Source organism: Bos grunniens, chromosome 4, assembly GCF_055505025.1.
Source record: "Bos grunniens cultivar Pamir isolate PY7600 chromosome 4, Bosgru_T2T1.0, whole genome shotgun sequence".
NCBI lineage: Eukaryota > Metazoa > Chordata > Mammalia > Artiodactyla > Bovidae > Bos > Bos grunniens.
Genome location: NC_141168.1, coordinates 49,568,562 through 49,589,580, shown reverse-complemented (window position 1 = coordinate 49,589,580; position 21,019 = coordinate 49,568,562). Strand labels below are relative to the sequence as shown.

General features: G+C 41.7%; 2 long non-coding RNA genes across 2 annotated transcripts in view; both read right to left on the bottom strand.

The window, feature by feature from the left end:
* The window catches only part of LOC147374085 (uncharacterized), a 103,499-nt gene that overhangs the window by 53,646 nt on the left and 28,834 nt on the right, over window positions 1-21,019 (bottom strand). The window lies entirely within an intron of this gene.
* On the bottom strand, window positions 2,007-6,112 carry LOC147374087 (uncharacterized). Its single transcript, XR_015163185.1, has 2 exons — window positions 4,429-6,112; window positions 2,007-3,842 (listed from the first exon to the last, which is right to left on the bottom strand). It is a non-coding gene; the product is annotated as an uncharacterized LOC147374087 (long non-coding RNA).

The window sequence follows — 21,019 nt, the reverse complement described above, 5'->3', positions numbered from 1 at the left end:
TACTCCTTCCTTTTGTCTTCTTCCCTCCCCTTGCATTCCAGAGCCATCCACAATATTATTTACCAGCCCAGGCATGAGAGCTAAAATCGCTGCAGACCCTCTGCCTAGGGAGAGGATCTGAACTCTGGTTTAAGGAATTCAGACAATTTCAATAAATCATTAAATAACTGTCACCCCAAAGAGTAATACCATGTCATCAAGAGCTTAACAGACACTGAGCAGGAAATTGGGAGACATGGATTTCTCTGGCCTTAGCCTTATCCTTGGAATATGATATGGATGTAACATATTTGTATGAAAACCAAGAAACCTGGACATAAGCACAACTTAATAGAGAAGCAGGAGGCAGGAAGATAAAGGGGGTTTCTCTGCCTTTGGCACAGAAAAGCAGAAAGTCACATACCCGTCAAGTCCACCCGCTCCTCAGCAAGCCACCCCAAACACACAATCTAAGTAAACAAAAGCAATGTTCACCATGTAAAGGCAGCCTCAAGATAAAGCTCCTTGTTCCCCTCACGGACCTGTTCCAATCAGCCTGCCACCCACGGGGCCATCCTGAGCAACCAATCCATCTGGAGTATCATTTCCATCCTATTTCCACCCATTTTCTACACAGAAATTTTTTAAATTACATTTCTTCAAATATACCTTCAAAGGCATATTGCCTTCATTGTCTGTACCTTGTACATTCAGAATCTCTCTCTCTCTTTCTCTCTCTCTCACACACACACACACACACACTCTCACACACACACCCTCTCAAGTTCTCTACTCTAGCCACACTTCTCTCCTGGGTTTCCCCCACACTCCTCTCTTTCTCTCCTTCGTGTTTTTTCATTTGCTCTTTTCCAGCTTAGATTGTTCTGACTCAAGGCTCATGGCCTTTTGTGAAGTTTGCATCAGCGCAAGACCCTTTTTATTTTATAAAACTGCGTTAGTGCACAGAACAGGGCATGTCACCCAGGGAGACGTAAGTTGAGGCCACTTCCATACCCACAGAAAAGTCTCATGTTGAGGTAAAATGCAAGTATTTTAAAACAACTGTAATTTACACAGCTATTAATCTTCCAAAGCAAGCCAGTAGGGTACGGTGAAATGTTCATAAGCTAACAAGAAAGAACTCAGGTGGCTTATGCCATTGCCAGAATCCTAAGATGGAATTACGGCCCCATAACTCAACGTTGCCAGCTCTTTCCATTCCCTAATGGAGGTTCTGAAGGACGGGACTCCCATTCACTTTCCCTGTTTACTCTCTAGCTTCTGCTCTCTCCAGTCACACCAAGAAGCCCCCTACCTACTTCCTGATCTACCTCAGAGGCAAAAAGTGTGACAGTTATGAAGCTGCATCTTTGTTGAAGAAATGCAGAAAGAGCTCTCCATAACCCTCCCAATCCAAGGACTTGGTATAGGACCATGGTGACAAAACCTCTCTTTCACAGCAGATATAAATATAATAAAATGCCCACCTGTTGCCTCCAGATCTAGCCAGCATTGCTTACTCCCAGGAGCAGTAATACGTGGTGCACAAAACACTCACAGGTGAGGGAAGACCTAAATACCACTCAAGGATTACACTAAATGCCCTTCTTTCATCTTACTCATCTTTTGGTTATCACTTCACCTTTTGGTTATTTCTCTAAGGGTAGTCACCAGCCCCCTGCATCAGAATCACCAGGCATGCTCTGTCCTTCTCTTTGCTCAACTTTAGACCTGCTACACCAGGTGGATGTGGCCTACTGAGGGTCACCCAGGGAGTCCCACACCCTGATTTTACGAAAGGGAAACCGCTCCACAGAAGCGACAAGAGTTCCGAATGGAGACAACTGGATTTTCTGACTCTCCATCCAGCACACCACACTGCCTTAAAGTCAGTTTCCAAATGCCCCCAAAGATGGCTTTGAGACAGTTTCATAGTCCTTCAGGATGTGCCTGTCACCCGCAAAGCCCATTAACAGTTTCTAGGAAATAAAAATAGAATCTGGGTAATAAACTAAAATCTAACCTTGTTTTTCTTTTTCTTTTCCTTTGTGCTTCATCTAATTTCACTTGCTCACTGGGCGCCTGGGGAAGAGGCCTCACATCTAGCCCTTCAGACCAGAGCTCCAAGTGTAGAACAGTCATGCTGACACCTCAGCTTGGGGACCATGTGCAGAACCATCACGTATAAAAGGACGAGATTCAGGATGGCAGCAGTGCCCCTCGTGCAGTGGGGCTGCGCCCGGCACTGAGATCTGAAGCCTGAGCAGCCCAGCTGCACCTGCCACAGGAGAGATCTGCCCCCTCCTTGAAGAGCCCTGCGGAAACCCTGAAAAGCAGCCCCGCCCATGGCCCGGCCGGGAGGGTGGGTGCTCTAGAGCCCAAGCTGGCCCCTCTCCATTTCTCAAAGCATAAAACTTCACTTTGCTCCTGAACCAAACTCGATCTCTTATTCTACTGGCTCAAAGAACAACAGGCAGGAGAACCCTTGTTGCATGCACGCATGCTCAGTCATGTCTGACTCGTAACAATGCCTCTGTTCATGGAATTTTCCAGGCAAGAATCCTGGAGTGGGTTGCCATTTCCTTCTCCAGGGGATCTTCCTGACCCAGGGATCAAACCTGCATCTCCTGTGTCTCCTTCATTGCAGGCGGATTCTTTACTGCTGAGCCACCAGGGAGGCCTGAATCTTTGTTGAGACCCGATTCGAAAGGATCAGTTACAAGCCCATGTTACCTGGCCCAATACCTTGCTTTCACCATTCTCCTCACCTCTGTGCCTTTGACCAAACTATCCTCTACAGAGTTCTTCCTAGAAAGCATCTCTTTTCATGTTAAAAATATCTTGCAGGAGTGACATCATACACCCAGATGCTGAATGAACAGAACCCAGACCCTGTTTTGCTGACCCTTATCCAAGAAAACTAGGGTTCTCTCTAGAATTTGATGCCATGTTGACATTTGGCTGCCAACTCACTGCCGAAAGCCTTTCATGTGGAAAAACACGTATTCCAAATGGGGGAGATGGATGAGTTGTTAAACTGTCATACAGTCTGTTCCATACTAAGCTAGGTTCTCACTAGGACTATGGAAAGAGATGGGAAGGATGGAAAGAGATCTTAAAGTCATGACTGATTCTTCCAAATATATGGACAAGAATGCCAACAGGGCATGTTGTAACGTGTTCAAGGAACTTTTCTAAATCTATATTTCAAAAAGCTGAGCTCAAGCTGTTGACCTTTCAGCTACATCAGAGCATTGAAATGGGCTCTGTGGATAGCCTTTGTGCGTGAATTGCATACTAGTGTCCTCAGCCTCAGAACTCCCTTGCGTTCTGAAAAGTGCTAATTGAAATGCAATGCACACGTTCTTTAGCTTGTGCCTGAGAGAGAAATGTGAGCGCTGGACAATGCTGTCAAATAAATATGATGCGCAATAGCAACAATGGTCATGGTAACCAGCCTAGTGAGTTTGCAAACCAAATCTGAGAGCATCTGGTGGCTCCATTAGTTTGCTTTGCCCATCCACCATCTGTTGTTGACTCCAGGAGGCCAGTGTGGGCAGCCCTGCTTGTTTCTGCTGACTTAGGCCAGCTGGAAACTGTCCTTCTAGAGGGATTGGAGGGCGGGGTCTGCAGAAGAACAGAGGTGCCTGGTCCCTGCTCTGATGTCACTCTAACTGGGAAATCAGGTTTTATATAAGAACCTCCTTCTGTGTGCTTCAAAACTACGTTTACATCCCTTACCTCTGTTTAAAAATTGTGTAAACTCACAGGTCCACCTGTTTTATATTCTCCCCTTGCTGATGACTGAGGAGAGAAGTGAGGTCACCTGGTCACAATCAAGCAATTGTTTCTTTTGAGTTGAGCTGTAAAACATCACATTTGAATTTCACCTTATTTTCGGACTGAAATAGTTCATTCTTTTCATAGCAAAGCTTTTATAACTTGGAGTGCAGTGCCCTAGATAAGCCAGGTTTGCTTTCTGAATTAGGTAATGAAAGTATTGCTCATCTTTCCCTTGTTCTGCTCCCCCAAACCTATACACTCCACTTGCCTCATTCATTCTTCAATAGAAATAAAACTAGTGCTTCATATAAGAGGGGCAGTGAACTAAATACTGGGGATTCAGAAGTGAAAGCACAGGCCTTGGTTCTTAAGGAGCTCACAGGCTAGTGCAAGAAGATAAATAAAGCTATGCTACAAATATTATGATAGAGATTTACACAGGGTACTCATGGCAAAGATTTATAGCTGCCCACTAAAATCGATCCCACTCTTCTTCCCCAGTAATAGAGTTTTAGCTGAGTGTAGTGCCAGCTCCCCACCCCCAGAATTCTGTCCTGAGCAACTAAGCACAGTAACATGACTGAGGTCTCCCCATAAGAATACAAGCTGGAAGTGATGTGTGTCACTTCCAGAGCTAGGCCTTACATGTGCTGTACACTTTCTTACCATTTCTCATGAGCCGGGACGGGGATTTATCTGCAAATTCCATTCAGCTATGGAGAACGAAACAGTGCCCTAAGGGGTGGGGAGAAACAAGATAGGAGGAAGCCTGAATGACTGCACAAAGCAAATGGACCCACTCATCCATCCTGGACTGGTTTGTGAATGAGGAAAAAAAAAATCTTGGGACTTCCCTTAAGTGGTTAAGACTTTGTCCTCCAAAGCAGGAAGTGTAGATCTGATCTCTGATTGAGGAATTAAGATCCCACATGCTGTGGGGCCAAAAAACCAAAACACAAAACAGAAACAATATTGTAACAAATTTAAAAAGACTAAAAATCACCCACATCAAAAAATCTTTGTTCCATAAGCCACTGTTTAGTAGGGCCTCTTTCTGAAGACGGGCTTCCCTTGTGGCTCAGCTGGTAAAGAATCCACCTGCAATCCAGGAGACCAGGGTTCAATCCCTGGGTTGGGAAGATCCCCTGGAGAAGAGAATGGCTACCCACTCCAGTATTCTGGCCTGGAGTATTCCATGGACTATTTAGTCCATGGGGTCGCAAAGAGTTGGGACACAACTGAGCAACTTTCACTTCACTTTCTTAGGACAGCTTAGCTTTCACTCTAAGCAATACAACTCTGTGCTCTGTACTCGTAGGACTGAAGTGCTGTCTGTAATGGGAGTAAACAATTCATCTGAGATTACATCACACTTTGAGTCAACCCACTTTCCAGCACCTAGCACGGGCTCATAACTGCTTATGAAGGCCAACTACAGAAGCCCTATTCTAAAAACAACAGATGCATTGAGTGTTAAGGGGCCAGAACCAGAAGCAATATTTGAAATGACCTAGAAAGCACTGTGTGGTGGAAAGGGTCTCAGTAGCGGCATCAGAAAAATTTGGATTTGAAACCTAGATCTGCTTCTCACTGCCTATGATCCTTGGGCAAGAATCTTAAGGCCTTTAATTTTTAAAGAAAATTTCTAAATAATAATAAAACAGAGGAGGAGGAAAGGAGTATCTGTCTTGCAACATGGTTGAGGAATTATAATAGACATAAGCCAAGCCCAGTGTCAGGGAACACAATAGCCTTCTATAGGTGATTATTATTATTAGCATTTTGCAGACCCTGTGAGAAAAGAACTAAATACTCTCCCACTGCAAAGATCATCTTTTCCTGCACTCACTAAGCCTGCTACTGGAATTTGCCTGTGCTAAAAAAATGGAGAATTTTATTTCCTCACCAAGACAGAAGCACATTTTGCTTTGAATCTTCCTGTACCCCTCTTCAAATCTAGCATTGTGGACCAAAATAACTTATACCAAGAGAGCAAATATAGTTAATAAAAGCAGAGGAGAAGAGATCTGACTCCTACGTTAAATTTATTTTAGTGCCAGATTTTGCATCACTTTTTCCTGGAAGCCTGTTTCACTGGATTTTAAATGTGGCAAAAGCAGAAACCAAGCCTCATTCATGCCATCCTCCTCCAGCTTAAAACATTTCACACCCTGGCATGCATTCTGCAAACATTCAATAAATACTAAATGAGTCATAGAACTTTAAACCCATAAAAGTCTTTAGAAATTATCCAGTCTTGCTCTCATCTTTCAGATCAATTTCTTCATCCACTCATTGAGTCAATATATATTTATCAGGCACTATAATATGCTGACAAATGGGGCTGCACAAGAGACGTGGAATGTGACATCACAATTGGGTAAGAAGACTCGCTCAAAGTCAAGCTATTAGAATTAGGAATAGCATGTAGGTCTCCCAATGGCAGTGATCTTCTTATAGAGTCTTGAGCATACTAAGATCTTGCTCAGCAGGGCCCTTGGCTGTCTTAGTTCCCCACTGCCCCCAGATCTTTGCAGGGCTATCTCTTTATCCTTCACAGCTTTGGCCAAAGAGACTTTGCTTGATCATCCCAATTAAAACTTTTAACAACCTCCTTTCCACAGCTGATGACAAAATCAGCCTATTCGTAATGAAAACAAACATATATCTAATATTCTAAAAGTTAAAAACCAATGAATAAAAATATCCTTAATGTTTTGCCCCCTTGAAGTCCTACTCCCCTGAAGGATGACCAGGAAGACTGTGACCTCCCTCCTTTCTTCTTAAATTGTGTCTAAATCTTTTTTCAGTGGATATTTTATCTTGTCTGAAATGATTCCTCATTTTTTTTAAAACGTTTTCCATGAAATGTTAATGCTTTTCAACATGTATTTATTATGCTGTGTATGTAAATATATGTTCCCCATGAACACTGTGTGGGAAAGTTAATAAATACATACGTATTTCCATCAAAAAATCAAGAACATGCTCTCTCATAACCACAGTATAGTTATTAAAATCTGTAAAAGTAACATTGATACCCAGATCTCATGCATCCTACAAATATCGTTTAATTTTCATCAATTGTCCTAACATTTTATAGTAAAAGGCAAAAAAGAATTTGTACTACTCAAGGATCCAACCCGAGATCATAAATCTCCTTTAATCTCCTTTAGTCTGGAAGAATTCTTCAGTCTATCTTTGTTTTTCCTGACCTTGACATCTGGAAGAATATAGGTCAGTGATCTTATGCAGTAAGTCTCTAAATTCAAATTGGTCTTATATTTTCTCAAGATTAGAATCAAGCTATATCTATTTGACAGGAATCTCACAGATACTGTGTTCTTCTCATTGCATCTTTTCCGGTAACACACAATTTCCATTTATCCCATTTCTGATTATGTTAATTTTGATTACTTGGTTAAAGGGGCTAGATTTTGCCACAGTGGTTACTATTCTTTTCTCTGTTAGAGAAAACAAAGACATAACATACCCAGGAAAAGCCAGGATGGAATCCCATATTTTCAAAATAGCTCTATATAACTCTCTATGCCTTTTGTCCCAATTACTAACCAGGAGTGACCAAGAGGAATAAATCCTTCTTGAAACAGCCACGTTAAGTGACCAAATTGCCTTACTAAAGTGTGTGGACCAAGAAAAGGTAAGGGACAAAGAATCATAAGCTTTTCTTAGTTGATTTTTAAGACTGCCATTCCAGCACTCAACAATACTGCAGATGACAGAGAATATGGAATGTCCATTAAATTCTTTGACTATTAGGCCATTGTTAGATGGTCTTTGCAAAAGATCCAGAAAGCCTAACAGATGACACAGTTTAGCTGTAAAGGCCACAGTGATGTGGCTAGAGTTGGCTATTTGGACTGGAATAGTAGTACCATACCCTGACAAACTGTGAAAGCAGAGAGGCAATATCAGTAGTCCCTAAACGGGATGAAAATTCAGTGGAGTCAATCTGCCAGAAACAAGAGGTAATGTTGCATGTAATGTGGCCTCCTTCACCACTGAACAAATAGGCCAAATTTTAGCAGGAGTCACACGTCTGGGATGCAGTGAAAGACTCTGCATCCACAAGAAGCATCCTTCAGTGTGCCCAGCCTGTGCTGGTGGATGTGCTGCCACGCCCAGCACAATGACGAAACCAGATGGTAATGGTGGCAGTCTTGATCATAGCCTAATTCTAGTTCTTCTGAGCAGAAGACGGACCTTTACCTTTATGTAGCTCAAGTGAAGTCTGACGGGCAGACATGATGTGTTTACCCAGTTCATGACACAAAGAGGAATATCTTTAATCTACCAGTCTTAGTCTTCCAAGTGGCAGACAAACTGGCAAGCCATTGGTAAACCACCCTAGAGTCAGTAGGGGTCCTTAAGAGTGTTGTCCAAGGCAAAGGTGATTTAGTCCATTGTGCAGAAGTTGGTCTTCAAGAACTCTTTGGGGTTGGATGACTGCTGCCACCTAGTGGACACCATCAACTTCCAACTTCGCTGAAGTATCAGAGAACTTGGTAAATTTAGGTGAGACCACAGACTTGATTACTCACAGCACAGCAAGCATGACGAGTATTAGCATGCTTACATTGGTTCCTACTGCCCCCAAGTCCTATGAAAGCAACGTGAAGGCCCCAGATAGGATCCCATATGAAGTCACAATTCATGTATATGAAGCATCATTACCCAGGAGGCATCCAGCAGTGGAAACCATGGCAACAATTCACTGGATTGACCCAGGAGCCCCACCCACTAGGCCACTTTAGCTTTGCTTCCCCACTTCAAATAGTGTCCAAATAATGAAGAAAGTTGCATTATGGGAGAGAAATACTTATCTTTAAGAATTAACCAATTTTACAGCAAGTGGCAAGCAAGCTTACTCTTTTGTCCCAGAGGGAGATATTACCTCATCCTTCAAAGCTGTTCACTGCAGATACAACTCTAAGAAATAGCCTAGGTTAAGAGAGGTCAGAACATTACGTTCTTGGAATATTCAGCAAGATGTGTAGAGAGGCAGGACAGGCCTATGGAGGCATTTTCCCTCTGGAGAAAAGTAATAATTATAAAGGTCTGCATTGTAGCATTCATTTACTAATTTCCTGGTTTAAATACTCCCACCATGGCTGACTTCTAGAGAAGGAAATGGCAACCCACTCCAGTATTCTTGCCTGGAGAATCCCACTGACAGAGGAGCCTGGAGGGGTACAGTCCATATAGTCGCAAAGAGTCGGACATAACTTAGCAACAAAACGATAACATGGCTGACTTCAAGCTACTATTATGACATTCACGTCAAAGTTGGGAAGAGAGGAACCACCACTTGCTGAACTGCCCATTGGTGACTCTAACTTGAATCAATTATTACTGTGATTGTTGCCCTTGACTTTGAAATGCCTATTTGAATCTTTTATTCTTATTATTTGAAACTTTGTTTAGTTCTACACATGCTTTCACAGACTATTATTTTCCCTACTTTCAAATGTATTCCTGCATAACTTTTCAAGAGTATATCATTAACTTTTTATAGTTTATTTACATGTAGTACAAGAGCATCCCTCCTCTTAGGATCCTGAAATAATTTCTGGAGAAGTCTAGCAGGGGTATTTTTAAATCACAGATTTAAAAGAACCCATAAATTTGAAATGTTGAGAAATCGGGTGTGAAAGTTCCAATCTCTGGCTGATAGTCAAGCCCTTGCATTTCTTTCTGAATCTTTAGTAAACCATCAAACCAAATTTATAAATTTCTAAGTCTGTGGTCATTTCTCCAACATTATCTGGTTTGAATTTTCTTCTGCCTTTATTCACTTTGTTGATTATCTTACTGCTTTTAGAAGGCAAAAACAAGGATTTTGTCCACACAATTTACCATTTTATCCCCAGCACCCAGAGTAGTGCTTAGTATGTAAAGGATACTCAATAAATACACAATAAGTAAATTAATTCTGCTTTCTGTTCTAGTACCTATCTCACCTCAGAGGCTGCCTCTGCATTCAGGCACTTCTTTGAATGGTGCTCATGCAAATGGCAATCAAGATGGCAAATAGAAGCTCCACATTTTTCCTCTTATAATTAAACCTTGATTGGGTGTCAGGACATCTGATATCTCAGTGCTGCCACTCATACACCATGTGCTTTATTGCTCAGTCGTGTCAGACTCTTTGCGAGCCCATGGACTGTAACTCTCCAGGTTCCTCTGTCCATGAGGATTCTCCAGGCAAGAATACTGGAGTGGGTTGCCATGCCCTCCTCCAGGGGATCTTCCCAACTCAGGGATCGAACCCAGGTCTCCCACATTGCAGGCACATTCTTTACCATCTGAGCCAGCACAGAAGCCCATTCATACCCTGTCAAAGCAAACAAGTCGTTAAACCTTTCTGTGACTCAGTTTCTCCATCTAGAATGTTCAAGGATCTCCTGAAAGAATGGTTTCAGTTTTCATTGTTGTCTCTGGGGCCATGCAGTGCTGAGTATGTATCAGTGGGTTTTTATCTCATTCTAGTAACATCTTTGTGTCTGGAGGGTGGTGGGAGGATAGAGATGAACAGTGGTAGTCTTGCCTTTCTGTCACCAGTAGAGTGATTCAGAAATTCTGAATTTTCTTTGAAGGCAGTTTCTCAACTTCCCTTTAACCAGGATCCAAACCATTCTTCTGACATGCTTCCCAAACTCATCCATTATTTCATCTATAAAATGGGGCCAATAACACCTACATTACAAGGCTGTGGTGATAGTTAAATCAGACAACCTAAATTGGTAGTTCTCAAAGTGGGGTTCCTGGACCAGCAGCTCCAGCAGCATCTGTCACTAGCTGCTTAGAAATGCACAATCTTGGGCCATACCCCATTTTCTGAAGCAGAAACTCTGAAGCTGCTGAGCTGCATTGGTTAAAAATCTTTCCAGGTTATTCTGGTTCACATTAAAATTGGAGAACCACTTTAAAGAGATGAAATCAGTTGACACTTGTTTGACCATCAAGTGTCTGCTTTTCACTTATTCATTCATATTTGTTAGCCACCCAAACCCAGCCCAGCTAAGCTGCAGAAATGTCTATCCTCACCCCATTTGGCAGATGTGAACAGTAGCGAAGTGAAGTGAAGTGAAAGTCGCTCAGTCGTGTCCAACTTTTTTCAACCCCATGGATTGTAGCCCACCAGACAGCTCTGTCCATGGAATTCTCCAGGCCAGGATACTGGAGTGGGTTGCTATTACCGTCTCCAGGGGATCCTCCCAACCCAGGGATTGAACCCAGGTCTCCCACATTGCAGGAAGCTTCTTTACTGTCTGAGCCACCAGGAAAGCCCAAGAATACTGGAGTAAAGAGGGTCTACTCTTTTTAGAATAGACCCTTTCTATAACCCAACTATCAACATTTGCTTGGGCTGCTTTTGCTCTTGCCCACAATTATTGCAATTTGACAAAAATTTACCTCCATGTTTATATTTTTCTTTCTTTTATATATTCTCTTTTTATTTGTCAGGGAATTGGTTCAGTAGACATTTTGTGCATCTATAGGTAGCTAAGTGACTGTCTGCATGGCAGGTTTTAGCACTTGGTGGGACATAGATTGAAGAGCACAGTGTCCTGAATCAAACGGCTCACCCCATCTGGGTGACACTGGACAAGTTAGCCTTGGTGAAGCCTGAATTTTTCTAATAAAAAATGGGGTTAACAACAAGAAAAGTCTCCATTTATTGAGTATCTCCTAGGTGCCAAGCACTATGCTGGCTATTTCATATATGATGCATATTACCTAAAATTGGGCTTCCCTGTAGCTCAGCTGGTAAAGAATCTGCCTACAGTGCAGGAGACCCCAGTTCGACTCCTGGGTCAGGAAGATCACTGGTGAAGGGATAGGCTACCCACTCCAGTATTTTTGGGCTTCCCTGGTGGCTCAGTTGGTAAAGAATCCACCTGCAATGCAGGAGACCTGGGTTCGATCCCTGGATTGGGAAGATCTCCTGGAGAAGGGAACAGCTACCCACTCCAGTATTCTGGCCTGGAGAATTCCATGGACTGTATATAGTCCATGGGGTAGCAAAGAGTTGGACACGACTGACTTTCACTTTCACCTAATTTAAACAAAAGCCATGAATTATTTTTTTTCTTTAAACATATCTTAAATACTTCTAACATTTTCAACATGATTTTGCAACATTCAGGGCCCATCATTTCCTTTTTCAGTGTAATTAAATGATAGTAAAGATACTTTGTGGGAAAACAGCACCTAACTGATAACTAGCTTTTCAGCAAACTCTGCTAGAATGCCTCAATTCCATTAAGTGAGTGATATCAGTTGGAAAAATGAGGCTAATTTTGCTGCAGGTTTAAAGAAAGAGGAAATAACCTTTAAATAGTGGTCTATCTGCGCTTTGCAGTAGAAGTTCCTAGTTCATACTTAATTGAAAAGCACGTTGCTGTTGAATATTGAAAATCCTGGAAGAGTTTTTTAAAGTAATTTAATGTAGCATTTTATGGTTGCTTTTGTAGTTTAGAATTTGCGATGGATATCGAGGGATGTATATGCCTTCTGATCCCTTAGATTTAATCAGACTTCTCGCTTGCTTGCTTGCATAATGGTTTATGGTACCTTTGATGATTTGCAGCCAACCTAGCACTTTTAATAATTTACTGTAAAAGCATTTAATTTTTAATGGACAAGAATGGGTAAGAGGTAACTTTTGCATTGGTAAGTGCTCTCCTGAAGACTAGGAAAAAGGAACAGTATATTTAAATTCCAAACATTATTGAAAAACATGAGTCTTTTATTACCAAAATCAAATGCATAATTGAAGAACATACCTAACCCAAAATTATTGTTCATGCCTTATTTAACCAGAAGATAGCACTGCTTTCATGATGCTATCATGAGGATATTTTTTCAAATTCTCATTTTTTTTTCTTATCTTCCATGCTGTTTCAATATTCTGTTCCACTAGATAAAGCATACCTGCCACAGAGTGAGAATATACGTCATTTTATTACATCTTGCTAATCAAGGAAAGCCCAACAAAAGAATAGTTTGTAATGTCTGCTACATACAAGAAATATCTTTTTTTTTTTATTCATTTTCTTTCAAAGTTTTTCTAAGATCTCAATGTAATGTGCATACCTAGGAATGATTTCACAACTAGTCTTAAAATATCAAGAGTTTCCATGTGGAGAGAAAAATGGGAAGATGCCAGGATAAATATTTTTTAAGACTTGATGGAGGACAAAACATATCTTGCCTTCAGAGGCACATAAAACAAAAAATGCTGCAATAGCCGAATAATCCCTTTTTCAGATATGCCATATGTAAAAATAAGAATGGCTTCACAGGAGTGCTTTCTGGGGAATCAACTAACAGCCTACAGCCCTGGAAATTTACTCTACTCCTCTAACATTCCACAGCTGACTGTCCCCAGGCTTACCCTGAAATGGACTACAGGGAGAACTCTGATGGTCAAGGGTCCAAGTCTGAGCTCTGTTTCTGGACTGCCTTTGGAATTCAGACATCAGAGCATTTGTGTGAGAATGTGAAACTCATTCTCTTTGTTTGGCTTTCAAGCAGTCTTGAGTGTAAACCCTGCTACAGAAGACTGGTTCCCAGGAACCCTTGGTCCTTAGCCAAGGAGTCTGTGCCCGTTGAAAGCACCCCATCTAAAGAGGAGCATTTGAAGATCCAATCACCATTTCCATGCTTGGTTTCCTGGGATAAAAAAGCAGGTGCCAGCTTTTAACTGGTAAACTAGGACTCTATCTATAGCCCACCATCTTTTGGCTTCCTGGTCGAGGTTATATATAAAACAGCTCTTTTCTTTATTAACCAGATATTCATCTCCACTCTACCTAATGAACAGAAACTTCTAGGTCTAATCAGTTGTCCCCCCCAGATGTGAGACAGCAGGAATTACTCCTGAGCAAATTCAGGGGCACCTGAATTGGGTGACTTTAACAACCCCATGTACACATACCTTTTTCTTCTCTCCAGCTCTCTTAAATTCTTCATCTCATGTCATCAACGTAGACTCGCTGCCTACTTTTAGAGGTAGAGAGCCCTTAGAGATCATTGGCAATCCACAAACTTTTCACCTGAAGAAGAAACTCTGAACTAGCCAACTTGCCCAAGGCTACATGGAAACTGGAAACGAGTTTGCTAAACTGACTGCTTTTCCCATTACATCATATGGTCTCCCTCCTCTCTTCCTCTGTCCCTTTCTCCCTCCTCCCTCCCCTCCCCAACTGCTGTCATCCCTCCTCTTTTTGTTTTAGGCTTCCTCATGGTGCCAACAGTACCAACGAATGTCACTTAGCTGCAAAGGAGCCTTCGTTGGTCAAAACAGTACGTGGGGAGGTGGGGAGAAAGCAGGTATGCCTGACCCTGGTCTAACAACCTTTCTGGCTTAACTGTATTTTTCCTCTTCCTCTTCCAATCAGGTATGCTGCCTCTTTTTTACATTCTGACAACACTTCACAATGAGCAGCTTAACCCCAGCTAATTTGCCAGCCTATTCTCTATGACAGAAACATAATTAAGTTTCCTGGCATATTAATTCCTTTTAATGTCCTTAGTAAGGTTAGGGCTTTGTGAAACAGCTTCAAAAGAGGACAGGGTAATGTGGAAAAGAGTGTTTTAAATGTAGCCTTTTGGGTCCTTACATCCTCCAAAATTTATGGCAACCTAATAAGCATAAGCTGGAATCAAGATTTCCGGGAGAAATATCAATAACCTCAGATATGCAGATGACACCACCCTTACGGCAGAAAGTGAAGAGGAACTAAAAAGCCTCTTGATGAAAGTGAAAGTGGAGAGTGAAAAAGTTGGCTTAAAGCTCAACATTCAGAAAACTAAAATCATGGCATCTGGTCCCATCACTTCATGGCAAATAGATGGGGAAACAGTGGAAACAGTGGCAGACTTTATTTTTTTGGGATCCAAAATCACTGCAGATGGTGACTGCAGCCATGAAATTAAAAGACGCTTACTCCTTGGAAAGAAAGTTATAACTAACCTAGATAGCATATTCAAAAGCAGAGACATTACTTTGCCAACAAAAGTCCGTCTAGTCAAGGCTATGGTTTTTCCTGTGGTCATGTATGGATGTGAGAGTTGGACTGTGAAGAAGGCTGAGCACCAAAGAATTGATGCTTTTGAACTGTGGTGTTGGAGAAGACTCTTGAGAGTCCCTTGTACTGCAAGAAGATCCAACCAGTCCATCCTAAAGAAGATCAGTACTGGGTGTTCATTGGAAGGACTGATGTTGAAGCTGAAACTCCAATACTTTGGCCACTTCATGCGAAGAGTTGACTCATTGGAAAATACCCTGATGCTGGGAGGGATTGGGGGCAGGAGGAGAAGGGGACGACAGAGGATGAGATGGCTGGATGGCATCACCTACTTGATGGACATGGGTTTGGGTGAACTCCGGGAGTTGGTGATGGACAGGGAGGCCTGGTGTGCTGCGATTCATGGGGTCGCAGAGTCGGACACGACTGAGTGACTGAACTGAACTGAATTGAGTACCTAAAAGACTTCCCAGGTGGTGCTAATGGTAAAGAACCCACCCGCCACGACAGGAAACATAATGAGACACAGGTTCGATCCCTGGGTTGGGAGGATCTCCTGGAGGAGGGCATGGCAACCCACTCTAGTAGTGTTGCCTGGAGAATCCCATGGACAGAGGAGCCTGGAGGGCTACAATCCATAGGATCACAAAGAGTCAGATATGACTGAAGTGACTTAGCATGCAGCACAAATACATTAAGTGATACACCAAAGGATTAACATCGGCATGGAACTAGAGTAGGGTAGAGGGCTTCCCAGGTGGCTCAGTGGCAAAGCATCCGGAGATGAGGATTCAATTTCTGGATCAGGAGGATCCCCTGGAGAAGGGAATGGCAACCCACTCCAGTATTCTTGCCTGAGAAATCCTATGAACAGACGAGCCTCGTGGGCTACAGTCCATGGGGTCCTAAGGAGTCAGACACAACTGAGGGACTGAAAAACAAGAGTAGGGTACAGTCCAGGAGGGAGATTATTAATTCATTTTAGCCCATCTTTTCAAAGATAGAAAAAATAAATAAAGCCAAGAACAAAGGCAGGAAGGAAGGAAGGGAAGAAAATATGCCTAAGCCACAATAAAATTTGTATGCTTGAAATTAGAAGTATATCAGAAAAATGTTTTAAATATTGTAAATAAAAGGGCTAAAAGTATAATACAGGCTAGTTTGCAGTTCTTTATAATGCTAGGTTTTGGTGAAAAGTAAAAGGGTCTATAAATGTCTTTTTTATTCTTTTAGCAGTTAAAGAAAGGAAAATTCTGAGTTATGGACTGTTAGTGAGTAAAGATAAGAAAAATATCTCTGCTATGAACGGGTGCTAGAATTTTTCATATACAGTATATGATTCATGTCTATACAAGGGGAAAAAACAGACTAAATACCAGTCAATCTTGTATTTTTGGCAGGCCAAATGATTAACCATTTCACATCAGAGTCAATCTCAATCTAATCATCTGTCTGGGAATTAGTCACTATAATGGAAAAAAGTACTTAACTCAGAAGGGTTCATTCATTAATCATATATCAACACCCCAGAGAGGTAATTCTTCTGCTTAAGTTCCCAAGCTTTCATTCATTCCTTCAGCAGTTATTTGTTGAACTCTTACAATGAGCCAGGTGCTCTGTAGGACACTGAGAATAAAAACACACTCCTTAAAATAAAGAAAATTGTAGATTAGAGAAAAATAAAAAATAAATAAACTAGCTCATGATCTAAACACTGATATGGACTTGAGAAAAATGCTATGGGAGTAGGGGGTGAAGAGAAGAACTACATATACACCCTAGGGCAAGTTGAGAAATCTTCACAAAGGAAGTGACATCTAAGTCAGACTTAAAGGATAAATTGAAGTTCATCTCAAAGTTCCCAATGAAAACCAAGGCTTAAAAATCAAGGAGCCCCAGTTTATGAATACCTCCATTAGGTTAGTATTTCCCACTATGTTCCTAGATCTTATTTGAAAAAATAGGTTTTCAGGGTCAAAAGAAAGTTAGGAATACTCATGCGAAGAGTTGACTCATTGGAAAAGACTCTGATGCTGGGAGGGATTGGGGGCAGGAGGAGAAGGGGACAACAGAGGATGAGATGGCTGGATAGCATCACCGACTCGATGGACGTGAGTCTGAGTGAACTTCAGGAGATGGTGATGGACAGGGAGGCCTGGCGTGCTGCGATTCATGAGGTCGCAGAGAGTCGGACATGACTGAGCGACTGAACTGAGCTGAACTGAACCCATTAAGTAATTTTCTTTACAGCAGGACTTCTTAGAACCTTTGTACAACAAAATATATACCAACCAAATACATGAAATGACACCCCAAGTGTCAACGCCGGTTACTCTAAGAGCAGAGAACTGGAGTAGAGGGAATCAATGCACAAAAGACAAGGGCATAATGCAGTGATTCCAGGCTTAAGGAAAACCCCTCTTCCTTGTAGAACTTGAGGGTCTACTTGCCTGTGTAAACATTTTGTCTTATTTGCAGTCTGTTCTCATGGATTTATTTTCATTTGCATTTTGGACTAAGATAAGAAAAGGTGTTTATACGTTCCGCTAATGAATATTTGAATCTCTGCTGAAAAAAGCTGCAGATGAATCTTAACATTTATTATTACTGGCATTTATTATACTGCTATCAACACTGCAATAGTTCTCATTCCAAAAAGACCATCGTCTTACAGGATTCTGGAGAGGCCCTGCCACCAGTTTGTTTGGTGTCAGTGCTATAGAACTAGGAAACCCAGAGTAAGATGAATAATATACATGCATATGGTTGATAATAATGCACTAATAACTAAGTCAAATAGAAACCCAGAAATCACTTTTCTTCTTTGTATAATTATCCACCAACAGATTAAGAATCAGATCTTCCCTTCCTGCTCACTGCATGTATATGAAATAATGTGTTGAATTATGCTTTTTCTATTTGTGAAAAAAGTACAATGTAAGTATATTTTAAGGAACACTAAATATTAATTAAAAGGAGGGAAATGCAAATGGCCTAGATAACATAGTGAAAGATGGATGACTCAGTGGGTCACTATTCCTGTGAACAGAACTTCAGAAACTACAGATAAAGACAGACTTCAAGCCTCTTATATGACACTATTTAAAGCATTTGCTACCTGCATAATAGGCTGGAAAGGGACTATGCAATTGATGAAGGGAGATTTAGATCTATGACTTACATTATCATGATGAATCCTATATTAATATTAAAGTTCTATCCATCACATTGGAAATTTCCCCCAGAGGGTTTTTAACATTTCCCTGGTGACTGCCTCAATATGTAAATCAATGCCATTCTGAGAGGCCAGAGAAGACTCTTTGCATATAACTTTTTCTACATTACATTTTTTCCCATTTTATTTCTGTACACATTGAGTCCATTTTAGTCTTAGAAAAAAGTCACCCTGTCTTCAGATAATCCAAGTTCATATGTCTGTCACAAATGCTCTCGTTGAGCCATTCCATACTGTTTCCTATTTCCCTTTTGTCTGCTGATAGTAAAATTAGCAGCAGTAAGAGGTCTGCTCCATAGGCTTAGGAAACTTGGCACAAGCTATTAGTACAAGCAGTAAATGCTGGCCAGCTTATATTTTGTAGCCTGTAAAATGTTGGATATAGTGGCTCAGATTCTTTGGTTGGTGGCCACAGCCTGCAAATGTCACATTTCATCAAAATCACTTCAGCAACTGCTGTTCACATGTCCGTCCAAAAAGAGAGAGAGGGTGACGCAATTGGATCATGTGGGAATGGAGCTGGTCTCTTGATACTAATTTGCAGTGTATTAGGAGAAATGCTGCCCCAGGTTCTCGGGTGTAATAGTAACCTGGGGATCTCCTTGACCCTAAGTATAAGATACTCCAAACTGAACCGCAGATGAGATTTGGAGTAGGGGTGAAAGAAAAGAATAACAGGCCAAACATCATCTACTGATTCCTTCTTCTGGACCAGAAAGAAAACTTGGAAGATAAAAGTCCATCTTCTCTCAGCCTTCCATTTCTGCTCGCCTATCTCCCAGCCTGCATCCCACCACCTCTTCCTCAAGCCTACAGTGAACTCTAGAAGACAGTATAATAAGAATCATAGCAGCAGTGATTGCAGCAACTTTTGAGGGAACTTGCAGGACAGATGACTCAGCCAGCCCTGCAGAGCATTTGCTCAACTTTTTCTCCAAGTGGGCTGGTCAGAACCTTTGACTGGAGCAGTGAACAGAGAGAAGAGGACACTGAGTGGATACCCTTTACCCCACAGCTTAACTTTTTCCAGATGTAGCCAAACCAACATCACCCTCCCAAACTCCCTTCTCACAATTTACCCCTCGGAAGGTGTCCCAGAGGAGGGCGTGCATCCTCTGCCCAGGCTCTCGCTTGGGGTCAGCATAACTCAGAGCATCCTGAACTCTGACTGTTTGTAGTCAGAGGAAAGGGCTGTGGGACCCAACACTTGGCGTCTTAGATGGAGAGCATCTACTGCCAGCAATGGAAGGGAGAAATTACCTGGCAGATTTTTCATTTGAAAAACTTAATAAATTTTTAAATCTTACTCTTTCAAAAGAAGCCATAAATGGGTCAAATGATACAGAATAGTAAAATGGATGTGATATGAATTCTTTATAATTATGGAAATGGCAGCTTCCCTATTGGTTACATGAGTCATGTAACATGTAATTCCCCATCTTGGTTATTAATAATGGATACACAGTTATCATATTGTTTTAATGAACACTTCTGAAATACTTTCTGTCACTAAAAGCAAATATTTTATTGTAGGCAGATATGGTTGTAGGATTGAACTAGAATGTCCCATTATTACTACCTCTTGTTTAGTGTAAATACCGTCAAAAACAATGACAGAGAGTGATGAAGCTAATTACCAGAAGAATATATATCTATATTTGGAATTATACACAAGAGTCTTATTTTTACTATCTCCAAAATAAACACTCCTTACTCATCTGTATACAGTTCATTACATAGAGGGAATTTGGGAGTGTTTCCAAGGAAGACTACCCAAGTATCAGGCAAACAATGGTAAATCTGCCAATTTACTAGAAAAATAAACTTTCTTGCTCAAAAGGCCATGAACCATTCTACTCTGGGTCACAGAACTCACCTGATCTTAGTAAACTCAGTGCAAAGAAATGAGGCAAGCCAGTATCACCACAGCTATATAGAGTGTGTGAAACATTTAGGAAAGAGGCTCAAGTTGAGAAGAGTGTAGGACCGTTAGGGACCAAACCACCTGGTCTTGAAATTCTCAGGACAGACCTTCATATCTGGTGCTAAGCATAATGCTAGAAACGGGAACACCTCCAAATGCCAGAGAGGAGCACCTGAGCCAGGGCTCTCACCTGCCACGGGAAAAAGGGAATCTTACAGGCTCTCAAAGTTGGCATCGCTTTTGATGGATATATGGAGAAATATCTGGGAACTGTGCCCTTGGCTGCCCCTGGGGAAGGGAGATCTACAATTTATTTTGTTTTGTTTTTATCATCAAAGCCCCACATGAGCCACAAAAATATCACACAAGAACACCTGCTTGCAAAAACAAAGACCCAGATGGCACCAATGAAAGCACTTGTCTGCTGGCATCACCGGGGCAGGATAGAGACCTCCTGAGCACCTTTGGAGAGAATGGAGAAATAGCCACACCAACACAGGATGGTTCAGATGCCCTTTGACTGCACATTAGAACTTAGTTTTTCACCAGCTTAGCAAGTAGTTTTCCTCTGCACAGTGAATTGGATTCAGGGAGAGAAGAATTCAGGTTCTCTCTAACACTGTCTTTCTTACTGTTTTGAATAACTATAGTACTATCTTCCCAGTAGCACCACCCGCCCCCAACCCTTCACAGGTTTGCAACTGGATCTTCTATGTTACTGCAATGTGACGCACCCTGGCTACAGGTTCAGGATGGGGCACCTTAACTAGACTGGGCCAATCAGAGTCCATCCCTGCACACTGAATGTGGAACTGAGATAAGGCAGTTTTTCACAGGGTGGCTGAAATTGCAAAGAGGTCAAATCAGTCAATCCTGAAGGAAATCAACCCTGAATATTCACTGGAAGGACTGATGCTGAAGCTGAAGCTCTAGTACTTTGGCCACCTGATACAGAGTCGACTCACTGGAAAAGACCCTGATGCTGGGAAAGACTGAGGACAGGAGGAGAAGGGGGCAACAGAGGATGAGATGGTTGGATGG